Genomic DNA, 9,162 nt, shown 5'->3' with positions numbered 1-9,162 from the left:
CAACAGTGCCATGGATGGAGGATGTACAAGAAAAGATCAAACTAATATGCCAGAGACTTCAAATAGCTCAAAGTCAATAAAAGAGTTATGCGAAAAATCGAATGAAGGATTTGGAGTTTGAAATTGGAGATCTTGTATTTCTTAAGATCACTTTGTTGCGAAGTGTCACGGCGGGTAAAGGAAAGAAGTTTCAACCAAGATTTGTGGAACCTTTCAAAATTCTCCAACGAGTTGGAAAATGTGGCATACCGACTCAAACTACCACCAAGTTTGTCCAAGATTCATAATGTCTTCCATGTCTCGATGCTAAAGAAGTACCATCCTGATCCAAAATAGATAAGTCCCTCACCTATGAGGAGAGATTCGTGCAATTGCTCGATCGAAATGTTAAGGAATTGAGAAATAAGCAAATTCCCTTGATGAAGATCTTGTGGAGAAAACTTGTGGTAGAAGAGGCAACCTGAGAAGTAGAGGAAGAAATGCAAAAGAAATACCCTAAGCTGTTTGTTAATCAAGGTGAGAAATTTCGAGGACAAAATTCTTTTAAGAGGGAGAGAGTGTGAGAACCCGAAAAATTTCCTTATTTTATATTATTTTATTTTATTTCTTCAAATACATTTTCTTTACTTTATTTATTACCTTAAATTCCTAGATATTTTTATAAGTAAGACAAGTTTTTAAATCATTTTCCTTGTATAAGTTAGTTCATGTTAAGTTCGAAATGCATTATGGAAGTAGGACCCGCTAATGCGATAAGTGCGATAAAGTTTTGAAAATTAGGAGGAGTTTTGCATAAACAGATATCATTTTATAAGGTGCTAAGAAATAATTAGAAGTTAGCTAGATAGTTTAGCCTTTGGAAGATAAAGAGATGAGAACTAACCTTAGAGAGCCAAGTGTCGCGAAATCCTTGGAGTGTGGATTTTGACTACAACCTTTATTATCATTTCATAAAACCAAAATTTGACCAAAAATTCCTCACTTTCTTCCTAGTTTTGGCCGAATCTCTTGAGAGAAAAAGGGGAAAGAAAGCTTCATCTTCAATCTCAAATTTCTTGCTTGAATCTTGAGTTTTAACCATTGATCTTGCAAACTACTTCATAAAAGGTGGTATCTAGGGAAGATTAAAGGCTTTAGTGGAGAGATTTTGGGGAAAGAAGTACTTGGTTTCCATTTTTCTTGGGATTTCAAGGTAACTATGGCAAGAAACCCTTTTTACTTCTATTACTTGCACACTAGTGATTTTAGAGTTGGATTTTGGTAGTTTACATAGAAAATTTCATGGTTTAAGAGGTGATTGGAAAAATTACAACTTTGATAGTGAAATTTCAGCTTTTATATGATGCGTGAGCTTGGCCATGATTTGGTAGTTTTCCATGTGAATTATCTAGATTTTATATGTTAGTTTGGCTTGCTAAAGGAAAATTTCAGCATATATTTGAAAATTTCAGCTTAGGGTTTCCAAAATTTAGCTTTATTGTGGTTGATATTTGAGCTATAAATTTGCTATATTTGGATGATTTTGTGCCCTTAATCAAGTGTATTGATAGCTTATGACTTGTGGTTGTGATTGAGGTTGAATTGAGATGAAATTTGGTATTAAGTTTGGATGGAAAAGTAAAGAAAACAAGGGGAAGTGCTGCTGAAATTTTTATTACTTTCTTTCTTGTGAAATAAATGATATAAGAGGGATGATTTTGGGTTGGTTTGGACTTAAGTTACATGTGGTTTCTTGCGTGCACTTTGATGGTAGCATATAAACCGAAATTTTGATAAAATAATGTGAGAAATAAGAGCTAGTATGCTTTCTAGTAGCATTTGTTTCACTTTAAGCTCAAGGTTGGTTGTCTTCTTAGCTATTTTGTTGCCGGAAATTTCAGCCATGAATTGAAATGAAGGACTATTTGGTTATTCACGTTCTTAGGTCCAAATGTTTTCTTTTCACTCCAAAATCACATTTGCATCTTTGTACTAGTAGTTATTTGGATTTTCTTGGTTCACCTACACTTTGGATGGTTGAACCATAATATTTTATCTTGGTTGCTTTTAAGGTTTGTCGATGATCAAGGGCATAATCCGGGAGGAAACTTTTGACGTTATTTTTGTTTAAACTGGTGAGTGTACCCACTCACATGATTTGTTGCTTAATCGATTTACTTGTGTTAGAAATTTATGACTTGACTGTGACTTTAGTTTATCTTGGACGGGACGAGGGTGTACTTTATCACACTTGTTTCCCTTGACTATTTGACTAGTTAACTGTGCAATTTGGATCTATTACTTGTGTATGAATTGATGTTGTTTGGAGGCTAATATCCAACGACCTTACTTTGAAATTTGAATTCAAACTTCATTGGTAGTCAATCGAATCGAGCCAGCAAGAGTTTGGTCGAGATAGAATGACGGACCATGAGGAAACTGTTACTGATTCACTGAATATTCTGATATCTGGTATACTCAAATATTACTGCCACTGTTTCTGTTTGGTGTTCGGGCCAGGTAAGGGGTGTGTTTGGTGGACGAAAACTGGTGTAAAATGGGGATCTATGGTCATTGTTTTGCTTCTTTAAACATTGACGGAGTGTCAACGGGTTTGGATCAAATTAATGCAATGGGGAATTTGACTCTTAAGAGCCATCTGTATCCTTTTACTTGAACTACTCTTTTTAAGTTGTGGTGTTTACTTATATCTTTATTTGATGCTTATATTTGATCGATTAAAATTGTAATTGTGTTATTCTTGACTCCGTGACCCTTTTGGTACCTCATTGGGTGAAAACTCACCCTATTACCTTTGTTTTCCTTACAGGGGGCGAAAATTTGGGAACGTGAATTATGGGAAAAAGTTGAGCTAGTTATAGTTTATTTTTGTTTAAGCTCCTTTGTATTAGTAAACTTCACATGTATTTGTATAAGTTTGGATACTCTACCTTGTACTTTAAGTTGAATCGTTAGAGACTCCATTGTATATAGTATGGATTGATTAATCGAAGTTAAATTGCGCGTTTTAGTATGGAAAATATGAATTTTGGCTTAGTAGTCATGGCGAAAGTTGGGCAGGCAGTCCGCTAACCTTTGGGGTACGCTCTAATGGAAGGTGGGGCTGTCACATGGAGAGTAGCAGAAATTTAAGCTTGAGACTTGAATTGTACTTGGATGAATCCATTTGCACTTAATGTTATAGTTTTGCCGACTTTATTATCTTTAAAGATTGTACATATTAAATGATGTAGACTAAGACAACTTTTACTTTTACTTGGGTTACATGCTTAAGTATGAATGGACTGTTAATAGTAGAAGTCTAATGAATATTATCTGTTAAGTTAATGTGAGTGAGTTCTGACAAGAGTCAAGCAGGCAGTCCACTTAATCTTAAGGTACGTCTTAGAGGAAGGTGGGGTCATCACAGTCTATCTCAAGGCTATTATGATTTGCACATTGAGGCCAACTCTCTCATTTTAGTTAAGATGATTTAGGGGTGTTATGCGTGTCCTTGAAGGTTGCAGAGGGATTTGGAGGAGTTGCTAAAGTATAATCATTATTTTCAAGTTATATCGCACTGTTACAGGGAGGCGAATAAGCCAGCTGAAGACTTGCAAATACAGGTGCTAACTTAGAACTAGACAATATTTTTGATAGTTTTGCGGAGCTGCCAGACATGGTTCGTGGTGACCTTAGACTTGATAGGTTAGGACTTCCAAGTTTCTGTAGAAGAGCTCGCTAAAATCCATTGTATTTAAGGACACTTTGTATTTTTATGGTTCTTAATAAATTGAAGCTGCCATCCCACTCTCTAGTACGAGGTTTGCCTTAAAAAAAGATTTATTGACATTTATGTTCAATATGACTTTTTTTAATATATTTTACTTGATTTATTATAACTCTAGACTAATTCCTTTTAGGACAAATTCCTGACTTTCCTATTATATAGTGTGAGAACCCGAAAATTATATTTATATTGATATTCTCAAAAATTGTATATATATATATATATATATATATTTGTATTCTAATCTAATTGCCTTGAATCTTTGGTTAATCTAACGGTTGAATCGTGATTTTACTCCTATTGCCTCATTCAATTTATTGCATGTTGGTTTTCTTGGGGTGATATACCAATTCGTCCAACTAGCGAGGTAGGTGCGATAAATTTTGTGAACTAGAGGGAGATTTGTACAAAAGGGGTTATTGTGCTACAAGGTGTTTTCGAAACGTATTTGTTTTGAAATTTTCTACTTTGAATGAATTATATTTCTTAGTAATTGGAAAATGATTTATATATGATTTTATACCTTCTTGTTTCCGTCCAATAATTTCAAAAACATTTGCAAGGGGTTTAATTGAAGTAGTCAAACTTATTTGGTTGTGCAAACTCTATTTGAGTGGAAATGAAGGGTTAATCTTAGCTAATTACTTTTAGAATTATTGGATTTTTGACTTTGATCAAGACTAGTTTTAGTCTTCACCTTGGAAGCAAAATAGACCAAGACATTTCATTCCTTTTCTTACCTCTTGGCCGACAATGGAGTGGAAAAATCAGCCATAATCTTCTTATCTTGACCAAGAGCTCCTAGACCAGTCTTCAACCGAGAGAAAGAGAGGGATGATTTGCTCAAGCCACAAATTTTGACCAAACATATTTGACCAAGTCAAAATAGCTTCCATTCCTTCTTGTTTCCATTCAGCTTAACCGACAGCCAATTTCCCCTTTCTTCACTTCATGTTGGAGCCGAGAGAGAGAAGAGAGTTGAGAAAAAAAAACTTCATCCTCTCTTTCTTATCATCAGCCAAGAGTTAAGGCTGATTTAGCCATGGTAATTCCACAAAATCTCCCTATTTCGTCAAGCCTAAACCATGAGTGAGAAAGAGACAAGAAAGCCATATTGGGAGGTGAAGAAAACGGAGGAAACCTAGACCGAAGGAGAAGGAAGTGGACAGTCTGCATTTTTTTTTTCAGCTTGCTTGAACCATGGAGGAATCAAGAAGGTGAGCCAACTTCTAGCTTGATTTGTAGCAGAAAAATAAGGTAATATGGCTGAAAAACTTCAATCTTTCCTTATACTTTAAAGAGATGTGAATACAGTGGGAATAGCTTGTTTCCTTATATGTTTGATTTGAAGTTTGATAGAGGTAGAAACTAGTGGGAATAGCTTGTTTGTAGCTGGAAAGTTTCCAGGTTGAATCGAACTAGTCAAGGCTGCCATCTCTTTTAGCTTTTGGTTTATTTTGCTGGATGTTTGCTAGGGAATCAGTTATTCTTTTGATAGCTGAATATTGGCAGAAATATTTCATGTATGCAATAGTTTTGGCTGCTGGAATTTTTAGGAGGAAGCCGAGAGAGTTGAGCTATCAATTTTCAACCCTTATTTGCAATTTTTGTTAAGTTTTGCTAGGAAATGCTCGATTAATACCATACCTTATATTATAAACATGTGATTGTGTGACTTCTGGATGAAGCTAAGTAAGAAAGGTGTTGTTTTGATAAAAAAAAAAAAAAAAAAGTGAAGACAGCTTGAGGAAAATTGGAGGAACTTTGCTCCATCCTTGTCACAGCTTGCTGTCTCGTCCGTTTGAGGAGTTTCCACTAGGAAGTCACACTCTAACTGTTATATTTCTTGTTTTGTATGATATATAGCATGTTGGTTTTGATCTTGGTTGCAAATTGCTGGTTTAGAGGTGAGATTTGCAGAGATAAAGTTGAAATAACTCTTGTGAAAGCTGGAAATTCGGGTAACAGTCACCACTGGACAGTTTTAGTAAACGGATCATAACTTAGTGTAGAAAAATCGAAATTGAGTGCCGTCAATTGTGTTTGAAACTATACTCATAGATCTTTCCAACGGTATAAAATTGGAGCTGTGGTTTGTTTTATAAATGCACCAGAAAATCAGCAAAGTTGACTGAAAAATCGGTCGTGAACAAGTAAAAATTGGGATGTTGTGGTAACTTGTGACTCAATTTGGATTAACTTATGAACCAAATATCCTTGACATGTCCTCTAAAAATTGTTAGTATTTCAAGTCTAGTTTTAAACGAGATAATTTGTATGAGTTTTTGACATTTATAACTTAAGTTATGATTTTTCCAAAGAAAGAATGCTTGTTGGAATTTCAGCTTTGATCGCTAAATTTTTCAAGATGATGTTAAGCTCAATTTGCTCAAAACACCCTAGAAGACTTTTAAACTACAAGTATGTGTTGGAAATAAACCAAAACCATGGACCTTAAGTGGTTTAAACTCCATTTAGTTCACTGTTTTCATAGTTGGAATTCTACTCAAGGCTGACCGAAAGAGATAGTGATTTTGTTTAGCTTTACAATTGGCTTTGTGTGATGAAATCATCTTGTTAATGTCTTAAACATATGATTAGATATTAATTTTGGTATGAGTAGTGAATTGAAGTAGAAAATGAAAGGTTGAGAGGTGAAAACTTCACTTCCACATGTTTCATGTCCCAAGCGATAAATTTCCAGTTTTAGTTGAGGAAAATGAGTGTTAATATGTTAATATCATGTTTAATATAAATGTTAGCCATGTCATGTGATTTTTCTAGCTTGTACATGTTCGATTAGTTTGCATTCGGAAATTTCAGCTTGTAGAGTTGAACTTTTGCTTGATGGCCAGCCTTGGTATGGAGACATGTGAGTTGAATACTTGTTTATTTTTGGTGGCTTTATGGTCTGAAATTAGTAGTTTGTAAAGCCTATCATTTGTGGTCTTGATTTGGATGGTTTGGCCATGAAATTTTGTATTGAATTTGGAGAGGAAATATAGGATAAAACAGGGGTTATGCTGTCCAAATTTTGGGGCAGCTTACTACCTTGATTTTGGACTGATTTGGTGATGTACTTGCCTAATATGCTTAGTGAACCTTTAAGCTTTGCTTATGTATTGCATTTTGGTTGACATGGAAGGGTTTCATTGCGATTTTCTTCCAAATTGCTGGCTAAAATTGTACTTGTTTGTCGATGGAGAGTGCAGCCTATTACATTGTTGTTTTTCTAACCTTTTAGTAATTGGTTTTGGCCAAAACTTGTTCCAAACTTTGGAGGAGCCTTTTGCGCATGAATTTGAATGAAAACTATGAAGATTGGGAGGTGAAAACCTCATGATTGTACTTGTTTCATGGCTGCGAAAAATTCTGATTTGGAGGGCAGTTTTGCACCTTGCTACCTTTTAGCTTCAACGTCTTTCGGTTGAAAGTCTTTTTGACACAACCTCGCTGACTTGACTTGAGAAAACCTTGTTTCTTTCATTGGTTCGCCGCTGGAAAATTTCCTGCCATGAAGCGAATAAGGAACTTGTTGGTTATTCATGTTTCTTGAGTTCAAAATGCTCTTATACACTTCAAAACCCTACTTGAGTTTTTGCCCTAGAATATACTTAAATTTTTCCTTGATTTGCATTCTAAATATGGTTGTGTATGTTGGGTTTTGAAAAAATTTAACTTGGAGAGGTATACGACTCATAGCCGAGTCTAAATTATGAATTCTGTTCACTTGGTTATTCTTAGGGCTTGTCTGATCAAGGGGACAATCCAGGAGGAAACTTTTGACGCTATTTTTGCTTGAACTAGTGAGTGTTCCAACTGCAAGTTCCATGCTACTTGTTGCACAAATATGACCTGTTACTTGAATTGACTTGTTATTACATAGGTGAGTGTGTACTTTATCATACTCGACCTAACTTGACTGAATTCCTGTTTTACTACTATAAGTGAATTGTTTACAAGTGAACTGAGATTCATGCGCATGAGTTGAAAGTAACGGCCTGGATCCTAAACCTCATAGGCTAGTTAATCGAGTCGAGCCGGCAAGGGCCTGGTCGATTAGATAACGAACCCTGGGTCTACTGTTTTGTCGAGTGGAGTGTTATTTCCTCGACTAATTGGTATACTCGAGTATTATCACCACTGTTTATGTTTGGAGTTCGGGCCCGGTAGGGGGTTGATTGGTGGATGGAGGTTGGAGTTAAGTGGTGATCTACTGGACTTGTTATGATTCCATGGTTGACGGAGTGTCAACAGATTCTGAACAAGTTGTGACGGAACCTGTTCCCGAGAACAGACTGTATCCTTTTATATGCATGTGTTATCGACTGTACATGGTTAAATGAGTTGTCTGGATGTTATGTTCTTTATGAAAAATGTGATCATGCTATCATGTGAATGCTAAAATGCCTAATTGCTTGTTGTTCTCTTGGAACCTCACTGAGCTTTTAGCTCATCCCTTCATTTGTTTTCCTTAACAGGGTACGAGGATGACAAGGACAAGAATAGTGCTAGTTGTAATAGGAAATCTTAATCTTGTATTTGGACGACACTGTATTATGGTATTAGTTTACAAGTTCTTATCTTTTGGTCTGTATTTTGGTTTGTATATTCGGATGATTGGTAGCATGTAGAGGTTATATTGAAGAGTTTTAGCGTTATTGATTTGCTATCCAAAGAATAAGGAATTCAAACATTGTAGTCCTTATTTTAAGTAATTGCAATCCTATTTATACTTAGAGAAGTGATTGAACTACTTGCATTTCATTTCGCTTAGTCGTATATATAAGTATGGAGTTTTTGTGAATTGGGATGGCTTGTAATATCTATTGGGGAGTTTCGTTCTTACTTTGGAATTAATGTTAGTGAGTGAGTCCTAGCGAGAGCTAGGCAGGCGGTCCGCTAACCTCTGGGGTTCGCCCTTGAGGGAAGTGGGGTCGTCACATATAGGAAGATCTCTAAATATTTCACACCAAGCATTTAAATTGCATATGAATTTAAACAATATTATAAGATTTTATAACCAAAGAAGAACAAGCCAACTAATTATTTTTGAGCATCAAATTTGAGCTTCGGAGGCCTACCACGTTTAATCCTTCTACTAGTAACATATTGGATATTTGTTGCACTTGACACAATTCAAGAATAACTTTGAGGCTCAACAAGTAACGAATTCTAAAAATGCAGATATATAATCTTAACGTTTGCACATTCAAATAGCATTAATAAATGCCTATGAAAATCTAGCAAAGAAAGTTGCCTATGAAAATCTAGCAATAAAACCTAAAAAGGACTAGTCAACACTTTTGCCCAAAGGATTTTCGATAGACCTTTCTCACTTTGTCTTGTACAAAACAATCCAAAAAGGAATATAAAAAATACAAGTATTTTAC

At 35.4% G+C, this 9,162-nt stretch overlaps 1 long non-coding RNA gene across 1 annotated transcript; it reads left to right on the top strand.

The window, feature by feature from the left end:
• The first annotated feature begins 4,504 nt into the window (after positions 1-4,504).
• Positions 4,505-8,513, top strand: LOC113710917 (uncharacterized). The gene is made up of 2 exons (XR_011822015.1): positions 4,505-5,026; positions 8,251-8,513. It is a non-coding gene; the product is annotated as an uncharacterized lncRNA (long non-coding RNA).
• Positions 8,514-9,162: the final 649 nt, after the last annotated feature.

The sequence above is a fragment of the Coffea arabica genome, chromosome 10e (genome assembly GCF_036785885.1).
Source record: "Coffea arabica cultivar ET-39 chromosome 10e, Coffea Arabica ET-39 HiFi, whole genome shotgun sequence".
Taxonomy (NCBI): Eukaryota; Viridiplantae; Streptophyta; class Magnoliopsida; order Gentianales; family Rubiaceae; genus Coffea; species Coffea arabica.
This window is presented reverse-complemented; position numbering and strand designations above follow the sequence as displayed.